The sequence below is a fragment of the Varroa destructor genome, unplaced genomic scaffold, assembly GCF_002443255.2.
Source record: "Varroa destructor unplaced genomic scaffold, Vdes_3.0 BEIS01000002.1, whole genome shotgun sequence".
Lineage (NCBI taxonomy): Eukaryota > Metazoa > Arthropoda > Arachnida > Mesostigmata > Varroidae > Varroa > Varroa destructor.
This window is the reverse complement of record NW_019211455.1, coordinates 27,713,044-27,729,108: the sequence shown is the minus strand read 5'-3', so window position 1 is coordinate 27,729,108 and position 16,065 is coordinate 27,713,044. Positions and strand designations below refer to the sequence as shown.

General features: G+C 41.5%; 1 protein-coding gene and 1 long non-coding RNA gene across 10 annotated transcripts in view; one reads left to right on the top strand and one right to left on the bottom strand.

Moving 5' to 3' along the window:
* LOC147757617 (uncharacterized) overlaps positions 1–5,523 on the top strand; it is a 33,681-nt gene extending 28,158 nt beyond the window's left edge. The window contains exons 2-4 of one of the 3 annotated variants that reach the window (XR_015320976.1): positions 2,248–2,437; positions 2,995–3,236; positions 3,335–5,521. This is a non-coding gene — a long non-coding RNA (uncharacterized LOC147757617). Of the gene's footprint in view, positions 1–2,247; positions 2,438–2,994; positions 3,237–3,334 lie in introns of all 3 variants that reach the window. The other 2 variants (XR_015320977.1, XR_015320978.1) reach the window with 2 other exon arrangements.
* The window catches only part of LOC111243940 (uncharacterized), a 253,678-nt gene that overhangs the window by 30,995 nt on the left and 206,618 nt on the right, over positions 1–16,065 (bottom strand). The window lies entirely within an intron of this gene.

The following is a 16,065-nucleotide window of genomic DNA, read 5'->3' as shown; positions in this document are numbered from 1 at the left end:
GTCGTTGTTATACCCGCGTGTTGTTACGATGCTTGAGCACACACTGTTCGTGGTTATGTGCGGCCGACCTTTCTACGCCGTTACGTATACACAGTATCGGCAATCAGAGTCAAAACGGCATTTGCTTTCAATTCGAGAGTACACACATCGAAAACTGTTGTTTTCTTGGCCTTCTATATCAAAAGGAACGCGCATGAGCCCGTTCGTTTACCGTTACAGGCCACGACCATAGGTCCTCGGATCTCGTTCGATCCTGGATGCCGAGTAGCCTACTACAGGTCCTCTACGCAACAAGCCAAAAAAAAAAACGCTGAGGGAAATAACAATATGGACGATAGGAGTCCATTTGAATTTGTTACATACAAATTACTACTGGTTAGCTTAGGCATGGCATAAGAATAACCATATCAGCTGCGGCAAGCTATAAAAGTTATTTAGATCAACTCGGAAATTCCAATAATGCTATATTACATGCAGTTACTCGTGGGCTAGTTCCGCTTACAGATACACAATGCAGATAAAACAAATATTATAGCAATAGTTTTGTGTTGCGCACTTTGATAACCTAAAGACAACGAAATCTCGTCACAATAGATCATAAGAAGGTACAAAAAAAACAAAGAAAAAAGAAATACATCGGTACTTCGAAGTCATTTCTATTTGTATGTTCTGCACCCTGTGCATGCTGCGGGATTCGTCAAATGGCGAGCCATATCAAAAACCAAAGCTTAACTGTTTCATTTCTAGGAAATCAGGCACAGCTGAGGAAATGCGCTGGCTCTCAGCACACTTGTGACCTGTATAGGCTAAGCATTATGTCACAGTACGGAGCTAATGCCATAGTTATGAGTGTAAAAAACACTACCTGCTTTCAGATCTGACTTTTGCAGAATTTTTTAAGGCGACAAATACGACCTCACAGCTTCAAAGTTATTTTCCATACTATTTAATTCACTGTATTCGACGGCGGAACATCTATGCTCTGAAGTAATTTAGTACTCTCGGAAACAAATGTAGACCAATACTTCCATTTTCTTTTATTGTCAAAGTATTGTATACCTTAGGTAAGATGTAAAAATCTTTCTAGAAATAAATCATGGACAGTTTTTTTTGTTTATCGGTCCTTTCAAATCTTTACAAAGCTTATCATCACATACAAAAACAGCTATCCAAACACCCTAGTTATAGGTTTTCCCATACACGCGTTATATATCGGCTTGAATAATTTGCACAAAAAAACAGATTGTTTAGTTTTGTTTGATTACCTTGCGTTCCATATTCATATAGTATTTTGTGTTCTACGTTCAACGACTGACGTGGCATGCAATGCAGTCGTCGGGATTTATTCTTGGTGATCCGTTGCTATCTAGAGTATGGGGCATATGGAGAGAAACTATTTCTTCGTCGCACAATCGAGCTGTTTGGTGAACCGTTGTCATAAATAAGGGTCTGCCAACTATCGCAGGCCAGGCTTGGAAGGACTCTGAGAGAAAGAATGCGACAACCAGGGGGTAGGCAATATACGGCACAAACGAACGCTATGTGATATGGGTGCAATCGTTATTATTTTTGTCGCTACTACATTTGAGGTCTCTTGTACCTTTACCATTGCTGATTGCGAATAGGACATTTGTCCATTGGAGAGCCAGTGTTGATTTTTCCTTGTCCTAATAGTCATCCAAAACAAGGATAGTATACACTCTTACAAGAGCGCCAACAAACGTGTGTATCTATTATCTCGTGTCTTTGGCACTCGTGTTACCCCGTGATTCAGGTTACGGCTGTAACCAATATGCGGATTAAAAGAGTTTGCTAAATTGTTGATTTTATTCCATACTCTTACCCTGATGCAGGCGATGGTGTAACGGGGACCGATTTGCAAGAAACTGAGTAAAAATACAATTGACAAATGAGTTAATACAGAAATGACAACCCCATGCTTGGGATTTAATAAACTCAATGTCTACTTCTATTTCAGAGAGCTTATTAAGACTGAAATACGGGACCCTTTTAGGTTGTGTTGCTTTTATCACACGCGATAAAAGTACGAATTTTCTAAATCTAAATTGAATTCAATGAATCGCCTGAACTCGAACTTGAGATTGTTCGAGTGCATCTGAAAATTATTTTATGTATTTTCTTTCTGATAAGCAAAAATATCGACACATTCCGTATAACGTGTGTATCTAGTATGTAGCGAATGAGAAAATCGTGCTATATAGTATTAATGTTTATTATGACCTAAAGCCCTTTTCTCGAACGCGCCGCTGTACGGAAACTGTTCAAATTATCTTGTCGGACCGATGGATCCGTCCCAGATGATGGACGAGGCAAAGGACTGGACAGTGTTAAAACAGAACAAGTTTGCAGCATCTTACATGGACACACGACGCAGCAGAGTGCCTGATCTCAAACTCTATATATACCACTCGATCAGGTTCGTAACTTTCAAATATATGAGCTTTACGAGAATCGAAATCTGACTGCATTCGCCGGCAAAGCTATAATTGAAATTTACCAATAATAATAGTAACACGACGCAAATCTGACCGCTTATAATGAACGCTGGTTCGCCGATGACCACAGAAACACCATCTTGCATATATGTCTGTATAATGCTATGACAACGAATCGGTTTGAACACTTTTATTGTTAGATGTACGTATACTAACATAGACGTAAGAGCATTCGCTTGGAAACTGTAATAGAATCCTGACCACTATTCGTGTTCAGTGTACTTCAGGTCGTAAAGACATCCTGAGCGATTTCCCCGTTTCGTCGTGTTCTGGGATAGGATTTTCCTGTCGTGTACGAAAGCGGTCCGGGAAAGTTTTCGTTTTTGATCGTGCTTTGTAAGCTAATGCAGGCGCCGCCGCGTGTTTGTATTTTTGTTATTTCCTTTAAGAATTTGTACGCTGTTTAAGGCTTTATTGGCCTGCTCCATTTTTGCTCCATGTCCCATGTTCTCCACCTGAATACGAATGATCTTTGCAGGGCAACCCTGCAGACGCCATTCACTAGAAAGTGCCAGTTAGCCGGACTGCTCAGGGTAACCAATCGCATGGCGTTATGCCGGAGGTACTCCAATCTTATCGACAAGTAACTAAAAATGAAGAGATTGCACCATAAACGAGGCTCACGCTTTCAAATATACCACTTGCGACCTGCTGATCTTGCACATTAAGAATATCATTCGCTCTTTCTACGGAATGCTTTATGCCATAATCAAATTTCAGGTAAATATCATAAGCAAACAAAGAAGTTCGTAGTAAGCCAATTATTACCCGAAGAAAAAAAAGACAAATCCGTTAGATCGTTTTCGTGTTATTTTCAGGTGTTGCCGAGTTATTGGGCAACGGAGACCGTGTCGCCGAGGTCGACGCCAGGTAGAATCCAAACGATAGCCAATACTCCTCACATATTGGTCAACACTTTAAAAATAAGATGTTAATCACCACTTTTCCCAATACCCTCCAGCTAAGCAGTACTTTTCAAACAGTAGTGAATGTTCTCTGTAGAAAAATCAGAACCAGTATGACTACTTAACAAAAAAAAGACAACAAGACCGCCATGAAGGCGCCGACAGGGCCAGCAAACACGGTAACAAAAACACAGCGTGGTGCACCCTCACTGAAGACTTTTTCCGTGCTGTAGCCAAACAAAAACAGATATTTCGACGGAATTTGTTGCCCATACGAAAAGTATCGTTCCTGCTAGTCTAATTTATCTAATACTATCACCGTCTACCGCGATTATGGCTTCAATTCGATATTTATTCGGGATGCGAATTTTTAATACTAATCAATGCATCATCACGCTACTTACACTTACACTTACTAATAACTAAGTGTAAACTCGCTACAGTGTCACTTAAACATATCGCAGCTAGACATTTTGGGTCGATAGCATGCCAGAGACCATAGAAATGAAAAGAGAGCTTGAGAAAACAAAAAACAAAAATATTCAAAAAAGCAGAAAAAAAACAGACTAATTGTTGAACGACCTAATTCATAAAAATATTGGTTTTCAGAACGATTGTTAATTTTTATATCAGAAATTCAGCTCTGTCAGAAGTGGCTTTTGAGCTATGCTGCTGAAATCTTGAACTCTATAAATCTAAATTTAACCGAAAATTTCCAAATAAAGCCGAATAAAGTTGAAAAATGAACGGATCGAAGTCTTAAAATTAATTTCGAAAGTTACGAGTGGAACCTAAGGAAATTGGTCATCTTTTTTTGAAAATATCTTTCTAAGCGTCTGTGTTCGGAACTGACTAGTTGACTGGTCGCCCCTAAATGCTATAAGTAATGTCTATGAATAGTGGTACTTCATAGAAACAATTAAATAACTCTATTGAATATCAACAGGTATTGGCCATTTTCGGTACGCAATATTCCTTACTTCTCTCTGTTCTGCGTCTTTTTGGTTCCTTATTTTCTTTTTCGCGAGAGAATACGGAAAAAAAATGTGTCTTAGCTTTAGAGCAGGTCCAAGCCAGTACGGATCACACCCTGCCTTGGACAAAGTTTTTTAAGGAAACGATGTTATAGATATAGAAAAGGACAGCTTCGTCGCCTGCGAATTAGCTTCAAGAGCCTGACAAAGGTCAAGGAAAAAGTGTTAGCAATGGTAGTCTGCAGGTCTAGTAGAATTAATAGCTAATGGTGACGCACGAAATAAGATTCGAAGCATCTAGTTTTACTAGTCTAATGTATTTTCGTATCAGTGGACAAAGTTTAGGTAGCTATGCATATAGCCCCGGAAACGTGAGCATGAGTAGTACATGAAGCGAAAAATAAGGCTTGGAGAATCTTGGCGAGCTGAACACAAAGCTTGGAAGACTTTGGGAAGGTTAGGAGTTCCGTACTTGTTCAAATCTGAGGATTTCATGCTTATGCTCTGTGACGCATTTGTGTACGGCGTATAGAAGGACAGGGAACAACGAAATACTGCATACGCACGCGAACACCTACTCTACCACTATGTTCCTAAGGTCGGGACGACGTATACCTCTCTTTTGCCTGTTAATAGATAACACTGACAAATGCTATAGGCCATAATCGGTGAGCCACCTTTGGAGTCATGCCAGATAAGTTTTTGGTACGAACATATGTCATAGCTACATTTGGGGTCACAACCATTATTGTGGGGTGCATCTGTATTTTCAAAATATATGTTGGTGAAAGCGTGCTTATGGCTAGGAAAGTATTATTCATCTAATTCAACCAGCACTACGCTTACTTCGTTCTTACCTGGAAACCTGTTCGTTCCTATGCGCACATGTCCATCTTACCCAACTGCAATCCTAATATTCTCAAATCTTGTTTGTACTATACAATTTGAAGGGGCTTTAGCCATCATAGCTGTTAATTACAACTTATAAGAATAAACTTATATGAAAATATATGTGTACGATCCCCTCATCGTCACAGAAGCCAATTACGAGTATCCACGAAGAGTGTAAAGAATAAAAAAAGAAATATACTAATATGATTATATGCAACAGTCTCGGCTTCCTTATTTTTAGCATAGTATATTTTTGAATTATTTCGTACGACAAGTAGGCCTTCGGAATCTAGGTTCATTACGACTGTTTAGTATTGTGCTATATAAGGTAAAATCTGCAATAGAAAATTTACTTTTGTTCACTACAATGTAGGGGAATACTTAAATGCGAATAATTAGTCAGTCATGCAAATCGTATTATAGCTATTTCTCAGGGGAATCGTATCAGCTACACAAACGACGGTATCCACAACAGCGAAGCGCTGAGCGGTTTTGAATAAAAGTGTACGGCAAGAACAAGATAACACTATTCGAAAATTTTGCCGTTGGCCTGACAGCATCGGTTTTATTTATTTACTCATTTCGTCGGTCAAAGCTCCGTGGTCAGTCGCCCACTAAACGTTCGGTTTCGAAGACCTCAGCAGCAAAAACTGTTATAGCCGCATAGCACGGTCAACAGAAGTAGGACTAACTGTCGTCTCACTCACTCTCACTCTCTCTCTCGATCTCTCTCTAGAGAGAGAGAGAGAGTGAGATAGATAGATAGATAGATAGATAGAGAGAGAGAGAGAGAGAGAGAGATTATCTAAGCTTCCATGGTAATAACGGCAACGAGAAGATAAACATTGTGATATAGTGGTGCCAGCTACCAGTGGGTAATGGACTCAATAAAGTAATGTACTTGGCTTCGTGCCGTAGGCCCTCGTGAACTATATCTCTTTTGCCCCATGCCTTTTATATAAGGTCTACGTATGTACGTATCCCGCTCTCGTCTCTCAGAAGAGGAGGTCTTCTCTGTTTATCTGCTTGTATGATTACAACGGTATTATATCACTATCGCATTGTCTGTTGTATGTTTGTATCCATGTCACACTGCCCAGTAGGAATATAAAATGTCTAACAAGTAATCTCTGTAAACATATTACCATAGCAAGCGGCTGGATGTCGGCTGATAGGATTGACGGCCCATCTCGTCAACAAATGACGAGACTTTGATAACGCCATAACGAAGTTCCATATTGATAGGATAATGTCACATCCTTGTCGTCGGAACTTGATTTTTTTGACTCGTTAATCTCGGCCTTAACAGTCGGAATACTGATAGTAAACGAAAAACAGGCTTCTGAAGTAACCTGCGAGGTGAGGCCAACGCAGGAAGCTCCAAACTGGATATCCAGTGCTGCCAACGAAGCTTGCCAGTATTTGTTGCGTCTTAGCGCACCATTCTTCTAGCTTAGCACCGCGTTGGTTCGTTCATAGCTGAATTACCGATCAGATCCGGTATTGATGTCGGTTTTTCTTGAAAGCTGCAATTCTAGATGCAACAATAGTTGACGCAGCGTGGACCGCTGGTTGGAAGAGAACTTAATTAACTCTCGTAGTCCCAGAATTCGTGCCAACCGACACACAAGACGACTGCACTGGAATATTGGCGACCCTTGCATCGTCAACAGTTGTGAACAATGAACCAAATATCGTATGTATGCGGCTTTAATGCTGATATAGCCGTAGTACGTGTCTTTTATTTTCATTGAAAAATGGAAATAAATGTGTAAAGAGCAGATCATCGCACTTTTTTGAAATTTTGATTTGCTTGATTGGGGGCTTGCTATACACTATAGTCTGATAGGTTGACAGCGGATCTATATAAGTTGCACAGAAAATCATTAGAAAATTTAGCATGGGGCTATATATGCAAACGCTGTAATACCCTTCAAGCACCAATTGGTGGTCGTAAAGCATATTGAACCGCCCCCATTTCGCAGCAGATAGCCAGCCCAAAATAACGTCTACGTGTATTCTTAACTTTCCTATTTCCAACGGTGGATGTCTTAAGACATCTTAATTAAGATGTCTTAACCTAGCACCGTCCGAATCAATAGAAGGCTGCTATTTACCTATCCGTCCTACTGTTTATATATTCCTCGTCGTGTTCACGGATTGCAAAAGAATAGTACTACCTGAGGTCAAGTGCCCTTCTTCAAACTTTTTCTCTCTCAAACGTCTTGTGTCCTTCGGCCAAATCGAGGACATCTTTCGAATTGTTCCAACGGGCTTTTACTGTCAGAAACCCACAGCAATAGAAATCTCTATTCAAATGCCTTTTGCAAGCGACCATGAGGTGAGTTCACGAACCCCTGGCATTAAGACCTTCATTTAAGGGATATATACTAAGCTTTACTATGGGGCAAGAAAGGGGACCCTGCATAGTTTGGCCTTTAATCTACGACCTTTGTAGTTGAGTAGTCGGATTCCCTCGCCTAAGGCACGTCTTTCATTCGCTTGCCAACTCGAAAAAGCTCGGTCTCTAACGGAGTCGAAATTGTTAATTGAAGCTTGAGGGTTCTAAAAACCGTCAAATTGTCCTCCGCTGTCACCGGAAACTGGGAGCTCAGATCTTGCAGCAAACGTTTAGAAATGGTCGAAAAGGGCTCGGATGAACCGGAAACATACTAGCTGATTACTTCCGGTCACATCTCGCGCGATTCTGTTGCTACAACGTTACATGTTCGTTGGAATTTAGTCGCTAGGAGCTACAGCTCATAAAATGTATGCACATTTGCACAATGAGTACAGCTGGGGGGTAGATTGCATCATAGGTCGTGCTTCACAATTAGCTATTGTACAATGGAACACTTCAACCATTCTACGCCTTCTTTTGATACATAATGTTTATGAACATATGCATGTAAAGACTGTATAAAGTGTGTCGGAAGAATAAGAATATTGAGCCCGTCTACGAGCCCCGTCACTACTTCAGTCAAATCTTAAATGGAAAGGTAGGTCAATAAAACATATAAAATTATCTTCTCTAAGTACCCTTGTCGTCCCAGGCTTTAGGCACAGGTAGCTTTAAGTCCATTAGTGCTACACGTAATTTTCACAAGGTTGAAAACCCAAAGAATCGATTTTATAACATGTGAGTACAAGGATTCTCTATAAGGGTACGAAACGCGTAAATACTCCTCGCAAATGAGAGAGCCTAATAAACTATTATTATGTTAAATCCTCCTGGTAAGTCCTCGTGTTTACTTTCTTAATGTCTATCCTCTAATGAAATCTCTCTTTTCAACCTTGAACACTCTATGTAATATATTAAAGTTATATTTCCAAAGCTGCTTATAATGACTTAGGCTTCAGGTAGGCATCACACATAATTTTATTATTATTAAGAAGAAGAACACTACTTCTCTTTCGTTTATCACAACAATTTTGTGCGGTTATCATTTTTTATAAGCTGTTTATCTTTTCTTCATTATTTTATGTTAAAAAAATTGCGATAATCCACTATTGACAACAGACGAGATCATCAGGAGACTGTCGAATCCTCTTAAAAGTGTAAAAAACCGTGAACATGCCAAAATCACATATAACATCTCGGTTACCATCGAAATGAATAATAACATTGTCGTACAGTAGAGTTTAACTATTCCTAAAAAAAAGAACGGATTTCTTTTTGGCCTAAATCTGCCTAGCATTAGGACATGTTTGCCGTGTTCAATACCACATCCGGCCAACATGTGTGCACTCAATTATTTTGGCGCTTTTCATTCCAAATTACCCTCGTGCCATTTTATATACGTTAATCGGTTTGACGACGAATGCCGGCAGAGATCCTGCATATTATCTAATTTTCACGATCTGATCAATCTACGAAGGAACAACATGCTGTTTGCTACTTCGTACGTCTAGTTGCCGTCAAGCATAATAATAATAAGTGACAGCTCAATCAGTCCGTGAAGCATAACAGTCCCTGACTGACTAACCAAATATAAATAACAACAAACAAATAGAGGCTTTAGAAGACCAGCCAAGATGAGGCAGCTATTGACTATGACGTCCGTTGTTGGTGTCGGGCGGAGCAACTTCGACCGAAGCACAATGTAAAATACTCCCCACCTATTTCCTCTCCGGTTATTTTTTCTCTTTGCTTACGTGCCACCAAGCGTAGTCTTCGATTTCTTTTCTGTAGTAGATAGAATTGGGAAAAGTAGGTGGCTTTCATAGGCGTATTGAACATAGGTCTGGCTGTGTGCGAGCATATCTGTATATCGATTTTACACGGTGGTCGCTACCGAATATCACTCGACTCCTTCAGCTGACCACAGTAATGTCTCGCAGTGTATCTAGCTGGCAAAGGAAATCCTAATAAATTCGGCTGCCGCTAACAGAATCACATCATTCATGCTCTCCGAGCAACGGCAGATATATCCGAGTCCGAGTTTCTAGGTAAAAACAGAAGTGTTGTCACATTTGAGTGTCGAACAGAAAATAAATTTAGTTTTAGGAAATTTGACCCAGCTTAACTAATAAAAACTAACTTAAGCACACAGAAACCTCTCAATATTGTTCTTATCCTGCTGGTCCTCCTAGGTTGTCCCTTTGTCGTGTCGACAAAAAAAAATATAAACACTTGTCTAAAATCTCTAAAGGTTACAAGCTTGTGAGGGAAGTTGTTAAAACTCTGCCGATTCTCGTATTTCCCATAACTTATAAGGGTTAACAGTGAAATTCATGGAGGTTACTTTTACCGGCATGACTTACAGGTCCACAGGTTCCATGGAAATGGTCAGCATTTGTCAGACGTACTTTTTCAGAAACGGTACATCATTGCACACAGCTAAAAGTCGCATCACGTCACGCACGCTTTCGGTAAATAGAAGGTTTTTTCGTTTCGTATGTTTCACGTAATTCTTGACAGCTGTGTTTGAGCTCATTGTACCTTGGTATCGTTACGTGTGTGACCTGTTGACTGCTCATGTGTACATTTGTATATCTGAATATGTTTTATTATTAGTACGTGTACCTAAGATATAAATATTTCGGAAATAAATAACCCTAGGTAAATTGTCCACATATCGATAAGTTTTGTTTTATGGTCTGGTGTGTCTAATTATAGAAAACTTCTAACGCCAAACATAGTAACCGGCCTCGAGTGTAGTGTACAATGTTCTAGTGATACAAATGCAATAAGTTTCATGTTGACGAAAAATATAATGGAAATTTTATAGACCTATTTTCAAGTTTTTTTTTTTAACATGCACAATAACTGTATTTACTTAAAATGAGGTTGTCATCAAGGAAAAAACTATGCTCATCAATTATGCATTTTGGAACATTTTTTTTTCTGGTATAATTATTTTTGATGAATAAACCCTCTTATTATCATTTATGCTCATATATTTCGTAAATATAACAAGTTATTATAATTTGCTTGATCAAAGTTTGTGTCAGATATTTCTTCACAATTAGCCAGCTTTGCCCCCTCCCTCCTAAACATTTCCGGCTGTGCAAACGTGTTATGATAGGTTAGGCGTTTTCTCCCTACTCCTGAACTGGCACCATCTTCTAATCTTATTGCATCGACACACATATTCGAGTCGATGTTTGGCGCACACAATTTTAAATCAGTACCTCTGTGGCTGCGTATGGATGTGTATGGCTGAACGTACATAACGATATTATATTATCCACTTGGGTGGGTTTGTTTACCTCGAGTTTCGGCAAAGCTTCCTTCGTGATGCCATTCCAGTTCGCCCTTTCACTCCTTTCGGCTTCTCATTCTCATCTTCTGGGCGTTTATCTCGATTCAGTTTAACATTGCGAATCTCGCTCTCTCGCTTCTCGTCACTTTCTCTCTAAACCGAGCCTCGCTGTACGAGGCGCTTGCCACACCACCAGTCGTCTGGTTGTGGTAGCACTTATGAGCTGCGGCCACAGCGAAATTCGTTCGCCACGTGGAAAAATGGCCTAAACAGTTTACGGCCGATATCACATACCGCACAGCTCTCTCCCACCCCACCGCTTCCTGAAGCAGGAGTCCTTTTCGCCGAATGGATGGCCGTAGATCCTGTGGCCTGGTTGCGGGGATGTTAGCAGCTACGATATCCGCCTTGCCATGTAACGTCATGCTAGGCCGAATAGCGTTATCCATTGAAGGGCCCTTCGCCCAACTATGGTTTGCGCCCAATTCCCCTTTCCTTTCACCCAAACCACCCCCCCGCTTTAAAGCCTCACGTCGGTAGTTGAGTCACTTCCCCCGTGACTATGCTATCCACGAGTTCGCCGGATAGCGACAATCGCTCGAAAGAGCGACGGGGTGTACATTTCACTTTGTACGCTCATGCAGCCAACGCTAAGGCCGCACCGACAGTGGGTGGTTGTTTACCGGACAGATATCTACGGAGTCGACAAGACTTTTCCGCTAACATTGCGCTCCAGCAAGCACCGCGGTCATCATTCGCCTCAATCCACGCTACCTCGTCGGTAACAGCACCTACATCCTATGTGTCCTATCCACTTGCTTCGGAACGTTACACCTGAGCGATCTTGACTGAAAGACAGAGAGAAATCGACGACGGGGGAGGCAGCTAGGTAGATACAAAATCAAAATTCGAAATTGTTTTCGTTCGGTTCCCTTTATAGAGAGAGGATGGACGATTCTACTTGTATCCAGGAACAGGGAGTCGAAACTGGGGTTTGTCCAAGCTCGAACTCGCACCCCTGTGCAACGAACGACGTTAGAAATTGTTTGAACGTAGTGCCCGGGAACTGACGACCAAAAGCCCTAAATAGAAGTAGCACAAGCGGCGGCCCACAAAAAAATCTAAGTGACGTATACGAGTTGGTGCCGGGCACAGAAAAGGTACAGCAGTTCCGACTGGACTGGGGGAACAGGATTGGAAAATAGCTCGGACTATAGCGTATCATACGACGAAGCCAGTGCACATAACCCCTATTCGCTCTCGCATACGAGTTTTAGGGTGGGAAACATATATTGATGCTTGGTCTTAGTTGGCGGTATCGATATGGCGAGATCCGTGTGAATTTCTTTCGATATGCAAGAAGAGAGAGTAGAAAGAAACAGTCGAAAGTGATGTCATGCCGGAGTAGGCAGCAACTGCTTGGAGCCATGACGCTAACTAGATTGAATCAGGGTATCGACGTTCACTTCAACCGTAACTAAAGGCTCGTTTTCTTTCTTCTTTCCCGTTCTGCGCACTGATATACTTGAAGTCAGACGTCACACTCAGAAACGCGTGACGCTGCTCGTATGAACAAGTCTAGTAAACTTGATACTTCAATCTGTGGACAAAAAGCAAACTATGTTAGCTGAGCTAATTAGCTTTTATATAGCTTTCTCTAGTACTTGTATATAGCAAACTAGTAAAATTAGATTAAATTTCTTAGGTATCGGGTCCTAAACTGTTGGTTTTCACAAAGTTACACAACCCAAGAACGGGTTGAGTAACCTTTTTGCGATGTTGTTTGATACTGTCGAAATCAACTCGGTAAGCAATGATTTTCGACAATCCAGCTCTACCAATATGTCGACGACACACAGGACAAAGTGGTCGTAAGGCAACAAGTAATGATACACATAGTCAATCGTCTGCTAACATAATAGCATAGTTGGTGGTATATATAAAAAAAAAAAATGAATATTGCCCAAGCAACTAGCTAAACTCAGGAATATACGAAACGGCTTGGAGTAAAGTGGAAGTTACTCGTGACGCTCATGATGATTAAGTCAAGGATTTAAATGGAGTCGATAAATACAATATCCGTTCGTCACTGATATCAGCAGAGGCCAAGAGGTTTGCACGGTATATATTTCATGCGTATGTATATGAATACAGTCAAATTCGGTGGCTCACTTCGGGCTGCCGTTGTGCTCCTTCACCATTATGGATTTGGGTATTGAAGTTGCGGCCAATGCTAACGTCGCAGCTGCCGCCGCTTCTGCTAACACGCACTGCCCACGGAGCTTAACACTCTGCTAGTGACTGTTACGCGGATCCATTTTCAGCGAACTTGAGACGCGTGCGCGGATATATTTCCCGGTGGGTTGACTCAAGTTTCTAGGATTATTCTCGAAATTGAGTTTTCGTCCACATTAGGCTCAGGCGCAAATATCATATTTGAAAATGATTTTAAATAAAATAAGGTTAAACACGTGCAGGCTTTTTGTGTCTCATTACATATTGGGCCAGTATAGCGTCCTTTTGTTATTGTTCGACGCTATCTTATAAGCCTCTCTATCTACGATATTTGACGTAGCAAAGGTATATTAGTTTAGTTTCTCGTAGTACGCATTTTATATTTCGTTTTTGATGCTCCACTTAATAGGTAGAGAAGCAGCAAAGAGCTACTGTTTAGATATGATTAATACGCTGTTCCACGTATTCGCTTAGGTTAGTGCATCCCTTCAAAGCGGAATCGTGCTTGCCGTCAGGCAAAGGGTAGCGTCAAGTTCAATTTCAAGTGAATGTAGATTGTATGGTCCCATATCCAACGCGACCTATTCTGATTTTATTCGTACAAAATAAGTGTAGATGTAAAGTAGCTCTTTCCATTTATCGATTTTGTAGCTGAAATTCGGTGTTTGATTTAGTCGCCGAGTAGCCGGTGCGGTGATTTTTCTAAGATCGGCAAGAACGTTATCAACGTGGTTTTAACAATGATCAGACGACGTGATCCCACATGGCATCGTCTGATCATATTGAAATGCGTGATTTTTGATAAATAAAACTTTATTCCAGATAGGCTATCAGGCAAATGTTCAGTTGTACCGTGTCGTTATTCGAAAACGAGAGCCGAGTACGGATTGGTTTAAGTGGTTGGTTGACTGATTATCAGAATCTGAAACTTGAAGGGGGTGGTAGATATAGAGACTCACTAATTAGAGGTGCAGCTCCGTTGGTGACAATTGAATAAATCTGTAACTATAAATAGGCAATGTACGGCGTGACAGCCAGCCATCATAACGGCCATGAAAAACAGCAATAGAAACACATTCATTATGGCGCTACCGCCTAGTGGGACATCGCTGTGGCCGAGCGATTCATCAGTTCTGCTACGCGTCGTCATTGCTTTCAGTGGCTGCACATAAAGCTCTTTTTCCGCTATGTGTGTTTTTCTCGCTTAGCTTCGTTAATACTCGATAGGACTTCTGTTTTCTGCTCGAGCTTTTTTCTGTGGGCTGGCTATTTGGCAAATCGATCGCTGCTCACGTCTGTTGGAACGCAATAACATGCAACTAGCGACGTGGAAGAAGTCCAGGATTGCGTCACCCCTGAGCACCTCGCCCTTTGGATTAAGGCTCGCCGGCAGACCATCCGCTAGAAGTCGTAGAATAGTAGTAATAGTAGCAATAGTCCGTTCACGCAACAACGCGTCAGATTCCACAGTTATCAGCTCCCCATCTGCCGAATGTCGACCAGCGAAGGCAACCAACGATAAGTCGGATCGAATAGATCGACGACCAATCGGAGGGTTAGTATCGCGCGCACACGGGAAACTAATGCCAGTCGGCCAAAGACGTGCTTCTAACCAGAACAATTGAAATTAACGTCATAAGTCAGCCAATAGCTGTCTATAAGTAAATGCGAAGGCCCTTGCGAGTAACAAAAAAAAAAAAAAAACAATAGCGCAGTGAAATTTGGAGAACTTCACCTCAGAAATCTTCTTCCCATGGAAATCTAGCCTTTATTTGTAATTAACAGCTCCTTTTCACACACTTTTCCTATTATGCACATGTCATACGAATGGCTGATAGCGTTTAGCGAGCAGAAATGTCCCAGTCTGTTAATTTAGATGGGTCCCACGCTTGCCAGCGTGAGAAACCTTAGTTCATGAATATGCAGGTAAGGAAAGCCTTGTACGATAGATGCTTGTATGTATTGGATGTACGAAGACGTATTTTCCTACTACGATCAGGAGTTGAAATGCAATAAATTTCATCTTTCATCTGACTAGTAATTCACTTTTCCAACTCTTCGCTAAAATAGCGAAGTTCCTGTTCGGCCTTTTCGGTAGTGTGCGCAACACTCAGCCACGTCTTTATAGCCATATAACCACAGAAGAGGCGTGACCGGACCGCTGTTAGTCTGTCGCGGGGTAAGCTCGGGGGGTGACGGAGCCTTCAGGCGAACGCTGCTACATCCGGATTGGACGGATGCGAGGCGATGTTTAAACGATTAAGGAATGGGACAAAGCGAGCTAACGACGTCGGGCGTCAATGAGGCACACCAAAACCGGACATACGCTCACCCTTCAATAAGCACTTAAAGAAGTAACCAGACGACGCTCCTGAAGGCCTGCTTTCTTTGCGTCAGGCTTGTTCTGTTCCTCCACACAGATTTCTAAATCTGGACCTCTGAGTAGTTCAATTTTGTCTCCCCTCGGTTAAGTCAGCAGGAAGCGCAGCTGTGGCCAGCCACCACTGTTTGTGTGTCTTCTCACAGACTCTCGTCCTTTGGGTGTCCGTATCATATGCCAGTACCCCGTTCTTCACTCTTCGGGAGCAGTCGTTCTTCGTATGGTTACGTATCCGTTGTCCACCATGTGCATTTGATTTCTTATTGCTCACGGCGCTATTTCAACTTAGAAGTTCGTTAGCAAGAAGCACGATAAATAATAGGGGTAGGGGAGCTTTAGGAGCGGAATCTTCTGATTATTTGTATCCATCCACCTCTGTATTGTCAAAGCTCTCTGAAGCTTTCGTCATACTACGCCGTGCGGTTTGTTAACTGACTGAAGATTTCGGAAGAGATACAC